Here is a 24242-nt window from a genome sequence, read left to right on the forward strand (position 1 = left end):
GCAAGGGGTACAATCCTTTTCAACAACCACACACAACTACCTACCGGGTGAGGCTGTTTGCAAAACCTGCATTTGTATTTCTTTTTTAGCAACAGGGGTTCATGGTGACGATTGAGTGCGCGTACGTGTGTGCGTGTGTCTGTGCCTGTGAAAGTAATCAAAGCCACCATTGTTCACAGAGTTTAATCCCTTGATTGTATGTCACTCCCTTAAAGACTTTCACACTCACATAAGTGGACAGCTCGCAATATTAACAAAGTACAGGTCTGATAAGCAGATGTTTAATTTCAGTGGATTATAATGGAATTCTTTATCTTTCTTCAACCCAGGTTGTTCAGTTTCACATTATGACATGTCCAGCTCCTCCAACACTGCAATCGGAGACAGCGGACATCGAGGCTGTAAATCACAAGGTGGGATAATAAATAACCTACCAGATGTTTTTAAGTGGCCTGATGTATAATGCCCTCCTGTGAATAAACGACACGTGTATGAAGTTGTTTGATTGAGGTTACAACATCCAAGGCCTCGGTAAAGCTTCAAAAAGTGTTATGGTAGACAGGTAGAGAACAATTCAAATGTTTGCAAAAATATTACCTGCAGTTTAATTGACCTTCTGTATAAATGACCTGCCGTATAAAAATGTATAATGACCCACTGTAAATGACCCGTGGAATAAATGACCTATTGAATAAATGACCCACCGCATAAATAATCTATAAAGAGCCGGCTGTATAACTGACATGCTGTATAAATGACCTGTTTTATATAAATGACCCGCTGTATAAATGGCCCATTGTATATAAATGACCCGCCATATTATTGACCTGATGTATAAGTGCACCACTGTATAAATGACCTGCTCTATAATTGACCTCCTATATATAAATGACACGCTGTAAATTGACCTGCCATATGAATGACCCGCTGTATAGTTGACTTGCAGTGTAAATGACCCACTATATATAAGTGACCGGTACTTCTCCCATGTTGACCCAATGTTGAGCCATATTAATTTTCTGTAAAAATACCAGTAGTACATATGGTATTCAGAATTATCTGGAATTCAGAATGATCCAAAGTTTCGCAAATTTTGAATTTCAGTTTTAATTTTATGTTTGTTCTCATTTCCTCCAGAGAGTCTCAGTATAAGGATCAACCAGCTCAGTAATATGTTAGTGCAAACCCGTGCTCTTCACGAAGCAGAAGAACTTCTGAAGAGGCACAGCCACGTTGCAATTTGTGGAGCTCCTGGAGATGGGAAGACTACTGCTGCTCTCAGGATCTGTGAAACGTATATGAAGAAAAACTATCAAGTATTGTTTGTTGAAAATATTGAAGAGTTTGACATTGATGTCATCATTAAGCGAAAGTGTGACATGTTGGTGGTGTTTGATGATATCTTTGGTTCTGTTGCATTTCCTAGCAGCTTGGAGAAAATACACAAAGTGTTCAATGCCTTGGTTGATATTTTATTTCGACTTAACAGAGACGAGGAGCTAGCAGCCAAGGAAGAAAGAAAAAACAAAGTGAAGAAAGGTATGAAAAAGGAAGATGAGAAGCAATGTAATGATGAAATGACAAAAAACTGTCACTACAAGATTCGCTTCATTTTCACATCCAGGAACTACAACTGGAATGAGGGCTGTGCAAGACTACATCAGTTCAAAGTAAATCTGTTAAAACATGAAACCATTGTTGATATGATCAAAACATGTTTAACCATTGAAGAAAAGAAACAGATCATGACCTTGTTCAGGACCAGAAGCCGAATCGATATCTCCGATAAGGACATGAAAACTATTACAGAGTTAAAAGACAGTATGTTTGGATATCCTTTGACCTCTAAACTGTACTTCACCAACCCAGTGTTCCAGATGCACAGTCTTGGGGACTTTTTCCTGAAACCAGTGACATACCTGAGAGGTGACCTTGACACCATTGTCCGTGAAGGCAGCAGCAGATCGGCTGTTCTGATTCTCCTGGTCCTGTGTGGAGGGAAACTGGACCTTGCCTCCTTGATGTGTGGGACAGACAAGAAGGTCACAGATCTGTTTCATGTTGTAAAGGAGAAGGTAGCACCATGCACCGATACAGACATAGAAAGAGAGATAAGCAATTTTACTGGCACCTACTGTGTCGTGGAGAATCATGTAGCCTCTTTTTTTCATCCATCCATCCATGATGCTGCAGCATGTGCTTTTGGGAATATCAACAGTGTTTTATTAATAAAACACTGTTCCCTTCAGTTTGTGTATGAAAGGGTTAGACCAAGCATGACTGATGCTCGACAGACAACCAAAGCTGATGATGTGACAAACATGATCTACATCACTTCTCGTCTTTACCCATTGATGATCGACAGGCTAGTGGAAGGTATCCGTGAAGATTGCTTCAGATGGACAGTAGGCCACCCTGTATTCCGAAACGATGAATTAGCATCCTTACTGATGACCGAACTGGCAAATGACTTGCCTCATTTAGTCCACCGAAAGGACAGCACATCTGGTAAATGTTTTCTATACTGGACTTCCCTGTCTAATAATGATTTACTGTTCCGACAGTCACTACTACTGATGAGTAAAAAGGAAAATCTCTCCCCTGAAAATGTCAAAGACATGTATGACAGTATGTCAGGTTGTATCAAGGCTGGCAAGGTGGGCAACCTGCAACGTATTGTTGATGTGCTAAAGCATCATGGAGAATATCATGCAGACCAAAGGATGGCGGCAGACAAAACACTGCTCATAATTGCTGCAGAGGCTGGACAGTTGGATGTGTTCAACTTTCTACTGAAAGAAAGAGCAAATGCTTTACTAAGGGACAATGAAGGGAACAGCTGCCTTCATCATGCATGCAATTCAGGAAACATAGATATTGTGAAAATTGTTGTTGAAAGGTTTCCAGATATGACTGATGATCGTAATAATCAGGGTTTGACATCTACACTGTTGTGTGCTGAGACAGGACAGGAGGAGCCCCTCAAGTACCTGGTGTCACATGGTGCTTCTCTCTCTCTTAAGACATCTGGATTTCAGAGTTGTTTATATGTGGCGTGTGCAAGTGGTCATTTATTAACTGTCAGATATTTGGTGTCTTGTGGACTTATCGACGTTAATGAAAAAACAATAGTAAACAGAACGCCAATTATGATGGCTGCTGAAGCTGGACACTCTGATATTTGTTGCCTTCTTGTGTCAGAGGGAGCTGATGTGTCACTTACTGATAACATGGGCAGAGACTGTCTGATGTATGCATATATTGGAGGTAACATGTCTATAGTTAAGCACCTACTGTCTTTGAAAAAATTCAACATCAACATGAGAGATCGTTACAGCAGTACACCAGTCATGATGGCAGCTGAAGCCGGACACTCTGACGTTTATGATTTTCTTGTGTCAGAGGGAACTGATGTGTCACTTACTGATCATGATGATCATGGCAGAGACTGCCTGATGTATGCATGTATGGGAGGTAACATGTCTATAGTTAGTCATCTACTATCTAAAAAAATATTCAACATCAACAGGGGAGATTGCGACAAAAGGACACCAGTCATGATGGCAGCTAAAGCTGGACATTCTGATGTTTATGATCTTCTTGTGTCAGAACGAGCTGATGTGTCACTCACTGATAACCAGAACAGAGACTGTCTGATGTATGCATGTGAAGGAGGTAACTTGTCTATAGTTAGGCATCTACTATCTTTGAACAAAATCAACATCAACAGGAGAGATTGGTCCAACAGGACACCAGTTAAGATGGCATATGCAGCTGGACACACTGACGTTTATGACCTTCTTGTGTCAGAGGGAGCTAATGATAACAGTCCAATTTTATAGAGCTAGTTCCTTGCTAAATGCATGCTCAAAGTGCACAGTAGAAAGAAGATTCAGGGAAGAAAAGCTTGTATGAAAAGATGGGTTTTAATCCTGTTTTGAAAGCTGATAGAGTTCCTGAGAGACGGATCATCTGAGGAAGAGAGTTCCAGAATGAGGCGGCGGCAAAGGCAAATAAACGTTGGCCATAAGTTGTTGTTTTGACTTTAGACACACAGAGGAGTTGCTTTGATTCAGAGCGCAGAGAACGGCTAACGACATAGTGGTTGAGTAAGTCCGACAGATAGGAAGGAGCTTGATTCTTGAGGCACTTGTAGGTTAGGCAAAGGACCTTGAATGTGATTCTGTGAGAGACTGGAAGCGAGTGTAGATCCCTTAGAATTGGTGTGATATGGTCTCGTTTCTGACTTTTTGAGATAATTCTGGCGGCGGTGTTCTGCCCTGGTTCTTGTTTGTAAGGTACAGAGGAGCACCTCAGTGGACACTATTACAATAGTCCAGTCTCGAGATGACGAGGGGAAGAACCAAAATTTTGGTGGCGTCTACCGTCAGATATTTTCTGATGCACCACCCGATGTTCCTGAGTTGAAGATATGATGTGTTGACAAGATGGTTGACTTGCCCTTCGAGACTAAGCTCTGGATCGATGATGACCCCAAGATCACTTACGGATTCTGATAAGGGAATGTGCACTGTCCAAACGTGAGGGAGTCAAGTCTACATGTTTCCGTTTTGCTTTGGATCGAATCATCAAATATCCAGTTTTAGAGTCGATTAATTTCAACTTGTTGACATCATCAAAGCACTCCGAAAGGCTATCTGCAGCAGAGGTGACACTCAAGGCATCAGACTGGATCATCTTGAATCGTCAGCATATTGATGGCGAAGAATATCATGGTCTTGAACAACCCTGGCAAGGGCTTTTATGAACATGGTAAAAACCACAGGGCTAGTACCGAGCCTTGGGATACTCCACATGTCAGTTCCTGGGAACCAGATAAACATCCATCGATGAGGACAGATTGCTGTCTCTATGAGAGGTATGAGTGAAACCACGACTTGGGCCTGTCCATCGATGTGATATTCAGTCCGAAGTCTCGAGGTCAAGCAGTTGTGATCGATGGTATCAAATGCTGAACTCAAGATCAAGCAAACCAATAGGGCAAGATGACCTCTGTCCACACCAAGCCTCTAGTCATTGAGGACCTTGACAAGATCTGCCTCGCTGCTGTGGTGCTTTATATAGGCCGACTGAAACTCATCAAACAATCCATGCTGACCAAGATGCGAGAGACGTTCAGCAGCAACTCTTTCCACAAGTCTTGATAGGAATGATAAATTTGAAACAGGCCTGTAGTTTTTTTAAATTGTCAGAGTCTAAGGATGGTTTCTTCAAAAGGGGCTTTACAATTGCTGTTTTCAGAACTGACGGCATCAGTCCTGACTGGAGGCAAGCATTGATAAGGGAGACAATCACCGGAAGAAGAATATCCAATTTGCAGGAGGGGTTTTGTTGGAATCGGATCCAATCGGATAGCAAGATGTTGGCTTAGATCTCGTTGTGAGTTTCAGGACTTCCTCTTCAGTGAAAGGTTCAAATTCACACAGCTGACTGATGGTGATCTGGGAATGTGGATCTGATTGCGTTGATCTATGCGAGTGTTCAAGAATTCTTTCTTGTTTTTAATGTATATCGAAACTAGATTCCTAGCTTTGCAGAAGATTTGTGTGTCGACCTCCAAACATGACTTGAGCCAACGTCTCTCTGCTACTATCCTTTCAGCCTTAGTCACTATGTCACTTACTGATGACTGGGACACAGATTGTCTGATGTATGCATATACGAGAGGTACCAAGTCTATAGTTAGGCACCGACTTTCTTTGAAAATACTCAACATTCACAGGATACATTGCTCCAACTGTGCGAGCTGGTCTGTCACTTACCGATGACAAGGGCAAAGACTATCTGGTGTATGTAAATAAGGGGATCACTTTAACATGTCTATAGTTAGTCATCCACTGTCTTTTAACAGTAGAGATCGCGACAAGTGTACACCAGTCATGATGGCTGGACACAAGTTGATGTTTATAACCTTCTTGTATCAGAGAGAGCTGATCTGTCACTTACTGATGACTGATGTATGCATGTTAAAGAGGTAACATGTCTCTTGTTAGGCAACTACTCTCTTTGAACAAAATCAACATCAACAGGAGAAATAGCGTGGACCGTACAATAGTGATGATGGCAGCTGAGGCTGGACACTATGATGTTTATCACCTTCTTGTGTCAGCTCAGGTAACTGATGCAGATGTACAGATGGAACATTTTGTGACTGAAAAGATTTTGCTTTTAACAGGAAAGATCTGTCTGGTATAATTGAAGAAGATCCTTTTCACAATGTGTTGTTACAAGGAAGTAGGAACACAAAGTATCACTTGATCATGTACATTTGAGATACCTATGACAAATGGGTAAGGTGTCCTACAAAACCAGCCCATATCAGAGTCTATGCTAAAGACTACTGTCAAACAAGGATAAGTTGAGCACCTCCCTGACAATTGGCCTGTATTAGCATGTATGAGTGCCACCCACTGGCGCTTGCCATTCCGAGCGAAGGGGCCCCAGGTTGTCCGCGATCACATGTAGTGCGATGGGTGCAACACGTGGCCTGTCTCAGCAGCTACGTGCGTAATCAATTTCATCATCATGCACTGCATGTGCACTAGCCTACATCTGCTCTACCTTTCACGAACCAAATGGGTTTGCCCATTGCCGTGCACTGCCTATTTCTCGTAAACACATTCTCTGCGCCAGCCCAGCTTATCCTTGTTTGCCAGTAAAGCCTTATGTTTAATTAACAAACGCTAAGAGTAGAATACAGTCTGTAATAGAAACTTGGTCTTCTCATTAAAAGTAATCTCCAAACGAATCAAGATTGAACAGTGAACTTGAAATTATGAATGCATTGTGTCTCAATTAATATAACTAAAAATCTTATATTTTTTATTAACTTGTATTTTTTTGTGTAACTATACAACCTTTTGTGCAAGCTTCCTTTGTTTAACTTCACAGTCAGCAATATTTCAGATGAGTTCGGAAATTGAGGATCACAATTTCAGCTGTATTCTCTCTTTTAGAAATGCACTGATTTAACCAGACCTAGGAAATAATGAAACACGATTTTCAGTTTTCATATTTGTGTAATAAGCCTTTTTGGGCGACTGTACGTACATTTGATAATGTAACCATTTGTATCCAGAGCTTACACAATGATGAGGACAATTCCAGTAATTCTCCATTGAACCAATCATAAGTTGAATGACACCTATAGTCCGTTTGGCTCAAAAGCGGACCGATGAATTGCAATCTAACTCGAAAACTAATAAACATAAAATACTCAATGAAACGCTGATCATAATCTAAACATCAGACCAACTCTGTGATTTCTTTGCAGAATTTATGTTCTAAAATTAATAAGTTGTTTAACAAACTATCATTAAAAGTTTGACACAGTTCACTATTTGTTACGAGGGAGGAGTGCAGAGAAAGGGACAGCCAGGTGTTAGAGAAGCAAGTGCCGACAAAGTTATGATTCATTAACCTGTGCTGTACCGTCTCCATCCTTTCTCGCACACCTGGCTGTCCCTTTCTCTGCACTCCTCCCTTGCGTCTTGGTTCTCCTTTTAGTCATATCTACAAGCACGATAAGGAGAGGGATGAATAATTTTGTCTATGTTATTGTTATTTCATATAGATACAATGCATACACCCACCCCACCACCCCTACACACACATACACACACAATGCATACATGAATACATCCGTCCATCCATCTATCCATACATACATAGGTACGCGCTTGAACGCACACAGACACACACAGACACACACTCTCTCTCTATCTCACACCACACACACACATACACACACACACTCACACATACTTTTGAAGTTATGATGTTATCTGATGGCATTTACAGGCTTTTATCTATAGAAATATCAGTGATTGTTTTGTATCCTTATATATCAGTACAAGTGTACCCATCACCTGCACGCATTAACTACATATACTGTACCTGTAAATAAGTTAAAGAATAAATTTTTTAAATTATATTTTTTTGCGTTTATGCACGTGTCTGTGTCCTTGGGATGAACACCTGGTGTGCTAACTTTTCTTTTTGATTTTCATTCATAAACTCTGCTTGTTTTGTTCTATATTATTATTGATTGTTATGGAACCAGTATTTTAGTTAGTTCTAACAAACATGGTCACAGTTCTGACAAGCATTGGCATTGTACAGACAGACCAACAGGGAAAGGTATTTACAAACATGGTCACAGTACTGATGAACATGGTCACGGTACTGATGAACATGGTCACAGTACTGATGAACATGGTCACGGTACTGATGAACATGGTCACAGTACTGATGAACATAGTCACGGTACTGATGAACTTGGTCACAGTACTGACGAACATGGTTACAGTGCTGACGAACATGGTCACAGTACTGACGAACATGGTAACTACTGACGAACATGGTCACAGTACTGACGAACATGGTAACAGTACTGACGAACATGGTCACGGTACTGATGAACATGGTCACAGTACTGATGAACATGGTCACAGTTGTGACGAACATTGTCACGGTAGTGACGAACATGGTCTCTGTACTGACTAACATTGTCAGGGTACAGACAAGTATTAACGAACACGATTTGGGTATTTGTGTGTTTACCTTTTGTGTTTATGCATATAATACTGTAATCAGATAATGTATTCAGATGAAAAGCACGGCCATGGTACTGACAATCGCGAGCATGGCACGAACCAACATGAGCGGATCCTGACAAACATAACCACCATTGTACCTATGAACATGGACAGATTGTGTGTTTGTCTGTTTACATTTTGTACTTTACATATGTTTATATATATAATATTGTAATGAGATAATGCATTCAGATGCACGAACCAACATGAGCATGGTACCTATGAACACGGACAGATACTGACGTTCATAAGGAGAGTGCTGACCGACACGGGCATGGTACTGACCCACATGGATCCAGTGATTGAGTATTGATCTAGACAATTGTGATACGATAACATGTCAGTCCAATCAAAACCTCTGATGCAAATAAATCATCTGATCCTCCATAAAAAAACTGCCACCTTTGTTTTTCATGTACACCCCTGCATTCAAAACATGGGCACAGTATTGACCAACATGGTCTGATCCAGGATCACACAGGATGAGGGAGTCCGGGTGATCACTGAAGAATTTAGAAAATAGGTCAGTCACCATTCTCTTTAAAATCCTGACAGTTCCAAGTTACTGGTTCATCAAGTTAAACCTTACAAATTGAAAACAAAACAGAGACAAACTTCTTTTGTTGGCTTTTATTCACAACAATCTTATAATAAAATTTACTGACAAGCATTGATAATAAAATATCAGTTAAGTGAGATAAGCACCTTCTGTGACTTCACTGAAATTAACTGGCATTTTGTGATAATAATTATTTCAGAATGTTAGCAACCTGGATTGTTGTTAAAAAGTCTGAGAAAATGAACCTGTTACTTCTAGCAAATTAATAGGCCATCTACCACATTTGAAAATTGAGGGAAAAGGGTCACTGCCAGACTACAAACAGAAAACTCTGGAGAGTACAACTGTGAACATTTATAGCAAGTTTGAAGTGAGACAAACCATTTGACATTTCCCTGCCCTCAGTCAATGCCTTCTACCCGGTTTGACGTGTTCAACTTTACAAAACAATTATTTTAATTAAACAACCTGCATGTCTAGAACTCAGACATGTTACCAATAAGCACACGTGTTAACAGACAATGTTAAATATAAAAGTACGTCAGTTTTAGTGCATTGGATTAACATCATGACACTGGAAGAGTTTTGGAGTATCATGACACAAATGTATATTTTGTAACATCGTAATTTATGTCAAAACCATGGAAGTAGCATTGCATCACACACTAAAGTGTCATGTCACAACAAGTCATCGAACATGTTGACTTAAACATGACTGAATGCACAGAACATCTGATAATGCAGCCTCTATACCAGCAGAGCCTTTCAGTAAGCCTACGCTAAACCCCTGGAGCCATCCCCATGGTCCTCACCCTTGATTTTCACTGCCATATTAACCTTGTCATTAAGAACAGAGAAAGGGAGGTAACTCATCACCTAGAAACCAAAGCCACCAACTAGTAGTATTTGACAGTAAGACATCCTTTCCATTAATTGATTTTCAGTTTTTCAATACTGAATTTCTCAAGAACTTCAAAATCAAAGGGACTGGCCTCCATGGTGTTAATATTGTCAACCCAACTTTGAGGCTGGCTTGTAAGTCACATTCTGTTGGGCATGTTAGAGGTAAAAGTGGCAAAAGTGAGTGAGTGAGTGAGTTAAGATTTTAAGTCACATCGGCAATATTTCAGCCATATCGTGACTAAAGCAAGTTATAAATCTATCAACAATTTAAGTGAAATGATAAAATTCTGCCGACGAAGGACAGTAAAATAACTAGATTATCACAGATATACATGTAAAACTAGTAATTGAATCTAAAACATTTTAACTAGAGGGGACAACACAATATAAAAATGGGCTATAGATCGCTAACAACTGAAGTTAGATCACCATACTAGAGACCATGGGGACTTACAGTACATTTGCTTCCTGCATGGGACCTAGCTGGATTTACATCATCCCTTCAGCTGTTAGCAATTGAGATAAATCTAGCCATACGTTAAAATTACACATATTCTACGATTAAAAAAACCCCGAAAGTTGAAATTTACTTTGAATGTTTGGGGACTTACGTACCCTCTCGGGAGGACAATAATTTTACAGTACTTTAACCCCCCTCGAGGATACAGCCACTAACAATCTGTTACTAATTCGAACTTCCAATCATAAAATATTTAGCTATTTACAAATCTGTTAACAAATCTAATTCTTTTAAAAAGGCAATAACTAAATGAGAACTGACATTATTAAAAAGATCTTTCAATGTTTTGACATTAAAATACTTATCCCTTGTGATGGAGTATTCAATGCAGTCAAGCAAGACATGCTTGACTGTGATCCTTTCATCACAAAGGGATACAAAACGGAGGATCTTCGCCTTTCAATAAATATTCATGAGTATATCTGGTATGGCCAATGCGACATCGTCGCATAATGACCTCTTCAAATCTGGACTGACAACCCAAGTAGGTGTAACCAATATAGGGTTTTATTGCATGTAACTTATTAATACCTACTTGGGCGTCCCACTTCTTCTGCATCAGATCACGGATGTAAGTTCTAATGCCAGCTTTATAATCAGAGTATGGAATAAGAAGTGGTGTCACAGATTTGTTGAGTGCTGCCTTGGCAGCAAGATCAGCCATGGTATTCCCAGAAATGCCAACGTGGCTGGGTAACCAACAAAAAGACGATGTCGCATTGGCCAGTAGCAAGATCATTATATAATTCGATTATTTCAATTAAAAGTGGATGTTTGCAAGAGAGATTTTTAATCGCCTGAAGGCAAGAAAGAGAATCTGAAAATATTATATATTGTTTATGTTTGGGATGTCTTTGAATATATTTAAGAGCTGTTAATATGGCGTTTGCTTCTGCTGTAAATATAGAGCTGTTATCCGGTATTCTGGAAGATATTGTTTTGGACCCAATGACAGTGGCACAAGCAACCGCGCCACCATCCTTGGATCCATCTGTATATAAGGATTTATAGGTATTATATTTATTTCTTAATTGACTAAATTCTTGTTTATACTGTAAATCATTAGTTTCAGATTTTTTAAATGTGGTTAATGTTAAGTCAACGTCTGGCCTCACCAATTGCCAAGGAGGAGAAGAAAGAAGACGAGAAGGAGATATATTCTCCAGCTCAATGCCGGCAGCAGAAAGGAATGGTTTAATTCTGTGCCCAAGAGGCGGAACAAGAGAAGGCTTTTTGTTATACAAATCCTCGTAAAGAGGACTGAAAACACAATTAAATGCAGGATTAGATTTGTTTGAATATAGTTTAGTAATATATTGTAAGGATAATTTAATACGGCGTTGGGAAAGCGAAGGCTCATCTGCCTCAACATAGAGACTATCAACTGGAGAGGTTCTAAATGATCCAAGACAAAGTCTTAGACCTTGGTGGTGAACAGAATCAAGTAATTTAAGGTTGCTTTTGCAGGCTCCGCCATATACGATCGAACCATAATCAAGTTTAGATCGTACCAATGCTCGGTATAAGTGAAGGAGCGTAGTTTGATCCTCCCACTTTGAGCTGGAAACAACTTTTAACAAATCGAGTGCCTTCAGGCATTTAGTTTTAAGTGTTTTAATGTGTGGTAGAAACGTTAAGTGTGAGTCAAAAATAATACCCAAGAACTTGGCCTCCTTCACAACTTTGATAGGAGTGCCATTTAGAGATAGTTCCGGGTCTTTATGCGGCTTATATTTTCTACAAAAGTGTAGACAATTAGTTTTGGACTTGGAAAATTTAAAACCGTTTTCAAGACACCATTTATGTATTTTATTTAAACACAGCTGCAGTTGCCGTTCAATAGTATGCATATTCTTACCACGACAAGAAATATTAAAATCATCCACAAAAAGTGATCCATCTATTGAATCATTTAAAACCTTGGATAAACTGTTGATCTTGATGCTAAAAAGTGTGACAGACAAAATACTGCCTTGTGGGACACCCTGATCCTGATTATAATGGTCAGACAGGGTAGAACCCACTCGGACTTGAAATTGCCTGTCAGCTAAAAACTTGGATATAAATTGAGGCAAACGGCCTCTCAATCCAAAATCGTGTAAATCTCTTAAAATACCTTGTTTCCATGTAGTGTCATATGCTTTTTCTAAATCAAAAAAGATTGACACTGCATGTTGATTATTAATTATGGCATTTTTGACAAAAGATTCTAAACGCACTAAATGATCGATGGTACTACGGTTTTTTACGGAAACCACATTGTATATCTGTTATTAAGTTATTGGTTTCCAGGTACCAAACAAGTCGATTATTTATTATGCGTTCCATGGTCTTGCAAACACAGCTAGTTAGTGATATTGGTCTATAATTGGAAGGATCAGTATGATCACGTCCAGGTTTAGGGATGGGCACAATGATAGCATCACGCCACGACGAAGGGAAATTTCCAGTTGTCCAAATATCATCAAAATATGTAACAGTGTCTCCAAACATGACTCTGGCAAGTGCTTCAGGAGTTGATAATGTATGTTATCAGCTCCAGAAGCAGTATCGTGAGCCTGATCAAGAGCAGTATGAAGCTCATGTATCGAAAAGGTTTCATTATAGTCTTCCCCATTATCTGAATTAAAATTAATAGCTTTCTTTTCTTGCTGTTTTTGATATTTTTGGAATTCAGGTACATAATTTGTCGAGGAAGAATGTTTGGCCAACGTCTCACCAAGTTTATTAGCAATATCAGATTTATTAGTAAGTAACTCGTTCCCATCCTTGAGATGGTGTATGCTAGACTTAGAGCCCTTACCCTTGATTTTCTGGATCATATTCCACACCTTGGATATAGGTGTGCGAGAATTAATTTTTGATATATAGTTTCGCCAAGATAAGCGTTTACTTTGCTTGAAAGTACGTCGTGCTTTGGCGTTTAACATTTTATATTTGTCCAAATTGTGGACCATAGGATGGCGACGGAAATAGTGCTCGGCTTTCTTCCGTGCCTTCCTAGCCTGTTTGCAATCATTGGTAAACCATGGTTTTCGTACATGAGGAATTGCAGAGGACTTTGGGATACACCCGTCAGCTATATTATTTAGTTCATCCGAAAAACATTTTATGGCATCAGGAATACCATTAAAAAGTTCAGGCCTAAGTTTCTCACGACAGAGATTTTCATATAAAGGCCAGTTAGCCTTTTTAAAATTCCATCTTGATGATGGAGGAACGTCAGATGGATTCAAAGGTTTTAGCAATGTTGGGAAATGGTCACTTCCACAGAGGTCGTCGTGGACTGACCATTCAAATTCACACAATAGGTTGGAGTCAGTAACTGACAAATCAAGAGCTGTATATGTTCCTGTGCCAGGATGAAGATACGTATTTGAACCGTCATTATAAATGCATAAATCGTTGTTGGAAATAAAATCTTCCAGTAATTTACCTTTGGTGTTTGTATTAGTGCCACCCCAGAGTGGGTTGTGGCCATTTAAATCACCCATGATTATACAAGGTTGGGGTAGTTGATCATAAAGAGCTTGCAGAGATCGGTTAGTTGAACAATTGATGAAGGCGGAAGGTATAAAAGAGCACAAAGTAAATGCAACGTGCAACGTAAGACGCACTGCAACGGCTTGGAGATTGGTTGTGAGTGGAACTAAGCTATGGATAATATTGTTCCTCACCAGGATTGATGATCCACCAGAAGCTCTATCACCTGGAGGAGAAAACTGTGATATGCATTGAACTGACGTAAGTCAAAGTTATCTGTCTCTTTCAGGTAGGTTTCTTGGATGCAGAACGCTGACGGTTTAAAATCTTGGTTTAATAACTGTAAATCGTTTAAATTATTCCGGAGTCCTCTACAGTTCCATTGTATTATGGGTGAAGACATTATTTCTGTGGCGGATGGACAGGAGATCTACCCCTCACCTTCCTTGAGGGTGACAAGCTATGTGTCCTACCATGGGTATGGTCGGACACATCCATGTCCTCAAGAGATCCAAACTTGTTAAAAGTTGGACCTGGTTATTTGACCCTTCTGGGCTCTGGTACTTTGATTCCTTTTGTTTTCATAGTTTGGTTTGGATTTGCTTTTCACAGTTGCTTTCACATTTGTGTCTGATGATTTAGATGGTTGTTTCTGAGATGTAGATGTATCTTTCTCAGTAGATGAACTTGCCTGACTGAATGTTTGTGAAGATATGGTTTGTGCACTGGAAGACACCTTTGCAGGTCTCGCGTGAGTTTCAGCAGAGAACAAGGTAGGAGCCGATGTTCTAGCCCAGGTATAGTCCGTTTGACAACCTACTGAAGCACATGAAACATGTTTGGATTTAGAGGCCTGAACCGAAGCAGAAACAGTGGTAGCATAAGTCGGACCTGATTGTTCTTCTGACAGAACAATCTGTTTTGCTTCGAAAAATGACACGTTTCGCTCATGTTTCACTCGCGATATTTTTGACTGTAACTTCCAGGAAGGACATTCCTTGGAAGAAGAGGGATGGCAACCAGAACAGTTGACACAAACGGGTGTTTTGTCACAGAGGCTACTGTCTTCGCATGCTCCAGCACATCGTTGGCATGCTGCTGGATTGTTGCAAGACTTGGAGCCGTGACCATATTTCTGGCAAGAATAACATCTTAATGGATTGGGGATAAAAGTATCAACCTTTAACCTGCAATAACCTGCTTTTAGTGATTGTGGGTGTACCGGCAAACAAAATGTGAAGAGATAGGTATTTGTTTGGAATAGTTCATTGTTCCTTTTAGCAGTGAAGCGTTTGACATGAGTAACTCCTTGAGAATGTAGTTCTGTGACAATGTCATGTTCACTCATGTCTGAAAGGCAGCGTCCAATATCACGGACGATGCCTTTGCTATGATTTAATGTCCTGTGAGGGGACACCTCCACAGGAACATTAGCTAATACTGTGGTTTTTCGGAGAATCTTAGATTGGATTTCTTTCCTGCATTCAATCAGCAAGGAACCAGATCGCAACTTCTTAATTTCTTTCACTTCTCCAGCCAAACCCTCTATGCCCTTTGATACGGCAAAGGGATTTAACTTGAGAGGACCACCATCAGGTGCACACATTACCAGGAATCGAGGCCAATTATCAGGATTGGTGACAGTTGTTTTGACTTCATCTTCTGAAGACGACGAATCGTCAGATTCGTGTGTACGTTTTTTAAGTGGGGGTGCCATGGTTGAAATATATACGATTCACCCTCCTAGCTCCCCACCCACCATGGAGTGTCAACAAGGACGATGTCTCATGTCTGCGGATCTCCAACAGACGACACCAAGGATACTAGGAGGGTATACTCAAGCAGGAAAAATCTTGAAAAGATAAATCCTACCGGATTGGCCCATGAGCCACCGCCTTCTGGCATAGGACTCTAGGCAAAGTAACAATTCACTAATTATGTTTTCAACAAACATTTATAGCCAAGACTATACAGTATAATTTGGAATACATCAAAATTTGTGCAAAATATTTACCATGCACAGGGCTTGGCATGACCAGCCGATTGGTTGAACCGGGCCCATTCAACCACCCGTCTAGGTGAAGTAAGGGGCGAAGTGGTGTGTTGGGCAAAGGAACACTGTTCCTGGAACCAGTGCCCTCAACCACCAGCCTCCCGTCCTCCACCGACACAGGGGGCGCAACCCACGGCAAACGGGTTGGTGGACCAAAATATCCCCCCCGGGTCCACAACGGGGGGTTGAAAGGCGCTTAGCGTGACCCAGCACCCACCACGAGGAGGTGGCCTTTCATGGGTGCCAAAAGTGGCAAAAGGACATCAAGTGATGGTTATTTGTCCTCATAAGAACCACGGAATGGATTCAGAGTTAGTGTAGGTTTACGGAAATAAAAGATATATGATTTGGGAGATATAGAGGATGCTCAAAATGTTTCAAGATATTATTCAATGCAATAAAACGACACCTGACAAACGGTTTATGCAAGGTGATCTGTCGTGACACAATGTTGTAACACATTCCTATGTCATAATGTTCAAACATAGTGCTGTGATGCATCATGTGTCCAAATTTACGTAACACGCAACATGTAAAACTCCACAACCAAAGTTCAAGATGTGCCAAATGCAATACATGTTGAGAAACCCAAAACGACAGTGATGACAGTTATTACCAACCATGGTGTATCTTAGATTTGTCTCCCTGAGATTTTATTTGTTGTTTACACTGTCATCAGCAATATTCCTGCCATATGATGGCCGTCTGTACATAATAGTATCTGGACCAGACAATCCTGTGATTGATATCACAGGCATCAGTCTATGTAATAGGACACCATGGAGATTGATATAATGCTACCTTGAACAGTACTTCACTGAGTGTATGTCTCAACGGATCCAGAAAGGCACCAGGTACAGATGCTGAACACTTGGTTGAAACTGATGAGCAGATGTGACGCAGACAAAACAAGGTTGACAAACTTGATATCTGAACACATCAAGCTGGAACCAGTGTGAAGGGCACTAACTTGGAAATCCTAGGATGTTTTCAGATTCTTCAACAAGGTGAAATCTCTTACTTAAGATACGTAGGGGGAATTCATTGCCAAATGTTTTAACAAGAATATAATTTTCTATGTTGGCGGTAAACTGCCATCATGGGTGGATACAGATAGATTGGTTTGTTCCTTCCTCATCAATCAACATTTTTCAGAGATGTTCACAGCGAAGTGTTGATATTAGTTTGTTCAATAGAAGGACTAATTACACCTGATATCAAAGTAGCTAACAACTGGTACCCAAGGATGACGTGGAAAGAGATAATTTTAGATGGAATTAGATATGGGTTTAAACTTGCAGAAACAGATAGTGTAGGCATGCAATCTGTATGTATTGCTAAACATAGATCGGCTAATAAATTTAAAGACTTAGCAGAAAAACAGACAGTAAAAGAGTGAGTGAGTGAGTTTAGTTTTACGCCGCTTTTAACAATATTCCAGCAATATCACTGTGGGGGACACCAGAAATTGGCTTCACACAGTGTACCTATGTTGGGAATCGAACCCGGGTGTTCGGCGAGACGAGCGAAGGCTTTACCCACTAGTCGATCCCACCGCTCAGATAGTAAAAGAGATTAATTTGGGTAACTATGTCATCACCCATGACAAGACGAGTGTGGTGTCCTCATGGTGCGATATTGAAAGCTAACAGTAAAGTTGATTCACGATGGGAGTATACTTGTTGACAAGGGGATGAACAGTTTCATGGTTGATTTTGAAACGGAATATATGGTCGATTCCAACGAAAAGTGTTCACAGCTAGGTACAAGGTGTCCAAAAAAAAATTGCTTGCACCTTGTAATTCTTTTTACCAGTGTAAAGTCAACATATTTGCGTCTTATGAAAATCAGTTGCCATCACTAATCTCTAAAAGTGACTACAAAATTGACAAACTTTATGGATAACAACTTCTGTATTACGAGAGTGCGACGTTTCGATACAGATTCTTGTGCCGTTGTCTGGCAGGAATGTAACATACATTGGTGGCAAAGTATATATACTGAGTGTAACAAAGAAAACAAGATAACACGGTAATTAACACAACAGGGTGGGCTTAGGGGTGATAAAGCCAGTGGGTAGACAATGGGGGAAGCCAGAGATGTACAAATGAAAGGGGTGGGGGTGGAGGGTGGGGTGGTAATTTAATAAGGATGAGATGTTTATACAGCTGATTGGGATTGGTGGAGGAGTGCATCATAAGCAGTTGGAATGTAATATCCTTGATCTCGATTGATGGTAGGCTTATGTCGTTTGATATGAATGGCTTCGGTGAGTTTTCGTTTGGTGAAGTCCTTTTGGTTGTTGGCCAGAATGGTGATGTCAGTCCAGTTTATGTGGTGATTAGCTAGGGTTCGACTGGATGTGATCAGAGATGGCTGATTTGTTGTACGACTTCGTGACGGAGGTCTGGTGTTCTTTCACTCAGGTGTTGATAGACCGGGAGGTTTCGCCTATGTAACTCTGTCCACAATCACAGTTTATTTTGTAAATCACACATTTCGGGGTTTTTGTTGTCGAGAGTTGGGTGTTTTCTTCCGTTGTTAAAACCTCACTAAAAATAAAGTTGGTTAGTTGTAACGGGTGTCATATACATCCTATGTTATTGTGACTTGGGTTTATTTATATAAGGGTGGTGGGGTAGCCTAGTGGTTAAAGCGTTGGCTCGTCACGCCGAAGACCCGGGTTCGAATCCCCACATGGGCACAATGTGTGAAGCCCATTTCTGGTGTCCCCCGCCGCGATATTGCTGGAATATTGCTAAAAGCGGCGTAAAACCAAACTCAGTCAGTCAGTCAGTTATTTATATAACATTCTTACAGAAAATGTAAAATACACTTTCTAATCACCAAGATGTTGTCTGCTCTCATCTATGATGACTTCCAAATGGAACACATGTCACGTGTTGTCATTCCACCAATCTATTTGAATGTGATCAGTTGTTGGTAGTTGTAGGTAACATTTGGGAGTTAAAATTTACCTACGAATACAGGTTATTCTGTGTGATATCTTCGTAAAAACAGCACAGAAAAGGTTCAGATGTGGCACACGTATATCTTGATGCCCTTTGCACTTGAACTTAGGATATAATTCACTAATGTGTTCGTCTGTGGAAACAGCAACATATTTAATGGTATTTGTAGGTAAGGTGAGTGTTTTTACCAAATCAGACTTTGATTTTCTAACATGTGTTTAGATTATTACTTGTAAGAAATATTATGCAACGTCATTGCATTTGAGTACTTTACATATTAATGCTGTAAAATGTAACACACATAACCTTGTGTTACATTTACATGAATTGACAGTCATTGAAAACTGTACTCGTTGGTAACGCAATAAAATATCACTTGAACACAAATTACCAAAATCACAAATTAAGCCCTAGACAGGGGATTTATTAACGAAATCTTTGGCAGTCAGATTAATAACCTTTTGTTCATACAGTTTGACTAGTATTTAACACATAACATGTTTTCAACAATTCATTTTTAAAATATAAGTCAAAATGAATAAAAATGGCCTGTTTGGGGCCCCCATAAGCCTGATTCTTAATTAAAAATAGTCATGTTATATATGGCCCGAATCGTCTCACTTGTTCCGATGTGATGGGCACCCCGGAATAAATGAAGATAGTATTACTAAAATGTTATGAGCCCAAACATGCTGTGTACACTTTTCGTTGGAATTAACCATATGGATCTACGTCATGCGTTGAAGTTAATCAAACCAGGCTGTTATCTACTAAACTTGACCCCAAAAGCGCTTATCGCTCAGTGAAGTGAGTTTGCATAATCTATTTAATATTTAACGTTGAATTAACTGGCCTTAGCTGGCGTCATTTACAGCTACATGCTTATCTGATCGATAAATCACATTCCCCAACAATCACATTCCAAAACATTTTGGTTGAAAACAATTCTGGAAGATGTATATATTGACATCTCATATCTAAACTTGTTGCTGCACCAGTTACTTCCCCTTGTAGCTCAATACAGAAAGCAGGATGTACTTCCTTGTTACCTGGGCATACATTCCCTCTGTGCGTTCTTCATATTTTATAATGTAAACAATCCAAACAATGCTGATTGTTGTATAAAACAACCTTCATTCACTCACTTTTGTGTGTAGTAAATAGTACAAATGTAACCCTTTGACCACACACCATACAGGGAATTATGCATCTGATTAGAAATTGAGGTCATTTGTAGTCAGCAGTTGCAGGCTCAAAGGTTACAGTGATCTAGCTGCATGTGACTTTGTCCCTTATCAGTCATGTGTCCACCTCTAGCTGGCTGGAATGTTTTCACACTTCCTACACCCGACTGCCATTCATTAGACAGCTAAGGATCGGAAAGGCAAGATATTTATCGACTTTTATATTCTATTATGATGCAATGTTTCCTTTTACTGTTGGCATTCTGCTTAACAAGGGGATAAGGATCTATACTGTAAGGCCCCTGATCGTTGTGTAACACCGCCCACTTGGGCTCATTAGCTGCCATATGTCAGTCTACTGGCTGACACAGCTGAGCTGAGGGTGCTGAATATACTTATTGAATACTACTCTAATTCAGATATGTTGACTATGTTATTTAAGGATCATAATAACATATTTGAATATTAGGATTAAGATATATGACCATTAATATACTGTACCACAAAAGAAACGCCACACCGATAGAGTTCAAACTTGACAGTTATTCAGAGGCCCAGATAAGCTGCGTATCCGGGTAAAAGACGCATAGAAAATTTCCAATTACGCACTGAAAAATAATTGTTGCGTACCAATTACGCATTTAAAATGTTAGATACGCAAAATGTTTAAAACAAATGCGTACCGAATATATTTATAAAAATCGCTTGCATAATGAAAAAGACATGGATTGCTATCAAGTTGAACTGTCAGTATAGGACTAGTGTTGTACTGTCAGTATAGGATGAGGGATTTTATATGAAATCATTTCCATTATATTTAAGTTGGTTTTGATTAGGTATGACATCAGGTAGAACATACCTGCTTAGTAAACTTACTCAATGACATAATACTTAGGTGAGTAAAATGACTGAAATACGCACATATTTGAAAGCAGTGGGTAACGGAAAATGAAATACCCACTCAACATTCATAATACCCACTCCAAAAAATACAGTGGGTACAGTACCCACATGAGCTAAATCTTATCTGGAGCTCTCTCAGTTATGATTAATACATTTTGGGGAATCACGGTTAGAGTTCACACAAACAAAAATCACTAGAAATGGAACCATTAGGATACCTCAAAGTCAGTATGGTGTGTGGTCTCAATGGGTATTGATGACGGCACTGCATCGCCTGTACATTGAATGAATTAGACGGTTGATGAAGGCTACAGCACTTGGGCCATTATTCTGCGAAACGCCTGATCAGTCCAGCCGCAGTTGTTGGCCTTGGTTGGATGAGTAGTATACACCATGGGGCTAAGGGACCAGGTTCCTCCTAAGGGCTCAATTTAAAAAAATGAGCCCTTGGTAAGTCCCTAATCCCGTAGCCCCATGGTGTATACTACTACCTAGGTGCATGCAAAATTTGATGAAAATCGGTCGAATAGTTTCTGAAATATTGACTTTTAAGTGAGCATGGTGTCTGTCGGGAAACAGGCTCGGGTCGCCTCCGGGGTGGTTGTTCCTCCGAGCGCTGTGGGCGGACGAGTCGCAGTGCGTGTTCGTGTGTCTCTCTTTTGGTTGGTGTACGGGTGGGTGGGTGGCTGGCTGGCTGGTTACATGAAGCAGAAAAATAAGCATGCAAGACCGATAAAAAATCATGACGAGAAACTATCATCACACGGTGGGTGATGTGTAAGGGACTGTGTCGTGAGGTAGGATCCTCTTGAACGAATGCTCTCGGCTGCCCGTCTTTCAAGTAGTACAAGTTCAGTTCGCCGTCTTTGATGTCGACGAGGTCGACGTTGCACGTTTTCATGGACCATATCAGATCGGTGGCGCGTTTTCTGCTGTCTGGTGACTTCATTGTTGATGACACATCCACCACTCGTGGCAAGCGTACAACCCATTCCGTGTTTCTGTTTCCGGGATCAATTAAATCCTGTGAGTATTGGTGCGAGAACAAGCGTTCGGCTACGGTGCGATTGAATCTCCCGACGATGGATTGGCTAGGGTGAGCTCCCACTATACCTCGTCTCACTTGGACTTTGTGCTTGGCCAGCAGCTGTGACACGGCTCCTATGAACTCGCGTCCGGGGTCGACTTGCAATATTGGAGGCCATGTCAAGCGACTGCATTTGTATATGCGTTCAAAGGCTTTGGCGACGTAGTTCGAATCTTTTGTCGTCAACGGTTCGGCTTCCTTGTAGCGACTGGCGACGTCTACCACGGTCAGGACGTACTTTTAGGTTTTGCGAAACAGGAGGTCGGCTTGGTGGACGCGATTCGGCGTCGAAATGTCGATTTTTCTTCTCGGGATGTACTGAGGGGCCGGCAGGTAGACTTGACAGATGGCTTGTTTTTTTAGCCAGGCTTTGGCTTTCTTTTCCGAGACTCAAGCCGTTGGATTGTTGCCACCTTGGCAAAAGGATTAAGCGTGGTCGTTTTGATGCTGCTATATAATAATATCAAGCAACCACCACCACCACCAACACAACAGCAGATGATGCAATTAGAAATAAATCAGCATGTTATGTTATATAAAATAATAATATATATATATATTATATACACACACGATATCGTCCGAAGGAAAAACATTCGTCAGCGATGCATATCACGGCACCGTGATCGCCGGACTAACTGTAGGTTACGCTTAAAGAAAATGGTTCTCAAACAGCAGACGATCAAACTCAATTTCTATGTGCAGGACATGGGCATGCTTGTCATCGACTTAGGGATGGTGATGGCCACCAAGGACATTCTCATGAAACAAGGAATTGGAAAATATTTTGAAGTAATATCTAAATAAACCACATAATATTTAAAAAGAAATGGCTACGATTGTCATGATGGTCGGTGGTGCATTAGTCAACGCCCTCGCCCTTCCAGGAGCAATTATCTCTTCTCCATTCTCCAAATTACGAACGTCAAACGTGGCTAAAGTGGAAGTGGAACATAAACATCATGATCTGGCTCTGGGGAACTGCAAACCACTCATGTCGAGTACGCCAGAAAACGCATGCAGAGAATACAGTTCATCAACGACCAACTCCCGCACGAAAACCACGCCGTTCAAACGTTCAAGAACGTCGACAATACCATGCGAGAATACTACCTGCAAACACCTCGAACCTCACGGCAATGAACACACCCTCTCGCAGTTTACATGCCTTCCCCAGAACAGAAAGACCGGGAACTGATTTTCCCGGCGCTGGGTCTAGCGGCAACCGTGTTGATCATCAAACAATTAGACTAAAATATATTTATGTGTATATACAGAAAGATAGGAAGGCGTGCACCGTATAACTGCAAGTACGTGCTGCTAGGACAAAAAACGAAACCTGCAGCAGGAAATGCATCACCAAATATTGCAACATACACATGATGTCCATACAAAAGGGTTTCGTGAATTACATGTGCGAAGTGTGCGGCGTGGGCATGAAATTATCATTGTTGCAAAGCCCACGGAGTTGACGTGGTCCGAGGTCATCTCATCTACTTGATGAAAAGAGACCATCTCAATGAACGCAACTACTGCTGAGAATAAAAATCTAACGTGCTTCATAAAAAAACTCTTTTTATATTTATTAAGGACGGTTGAAAGTTTAACTATCAAACATATTGATGGGGTTGCTAACATTTAACAGCGAGACATACCTCGCACACCAACAAACTACTGGAGATTTTGACTCGCTGCCGAAAATGCGATGAAAATCCTGGATTTGACTTCACATGTGAAAAACCCTATTAGAGATTTGACTTCGCTTCTGAACATACCGAAACTCAAAACCCTATTAGAGATTTGACTTCGCATTTGAATATAATTATTTTTCATTTAGAAAAAAAATTATCACACATTGATATAGCAACGATATTAACCGTTCGGGAACTGAAAAGGATTGCCAAAAAACGTGGAGTGATCGGTTACTCCCGTTTGAGGAAACCTCAGCTGTTGAGATTGC

General features: G+C 40.5%; 1 long non-coding RNA gene across 1 annotated transcript in view; it reads right to left on the reverse strand.

Moving 5' to 3' along the window:
* The window catches only part of LOC124270360, a 35921-nt gene extending 25679 nt beyond the window's left edge, over window positions 1-10242 (reverse strand). Inside the window, exon 1 of the long non-coding RNA XR_006896740.1 lies at window positions 10015-10242. This is a non-coding gene — a long non-coding RNA (uncharacterized LOC124270360). The remainder of the gene's footprint in view (window positions 1-10014) is intronic.
* Window positions 10243-24242: the final 14000 nt, after the last annotated feature.

The sequence above is a fragment of the Haliotis rubra genome, unplaced genomic scaffold, assembly GCF_003918875.1.
Source record: "Haliotis rubra isolate DU_JTF1 unplaced genomic scaffold, ASM391887v1 Scf151, whole genome shotgun sequence".
NCBI classification, from domain to species: Eukaryota; Metazoa; Mollusca; class Gastropoda; order Lepetellida; family Haliotidae; genus Haliotis; species Haliotis rubra.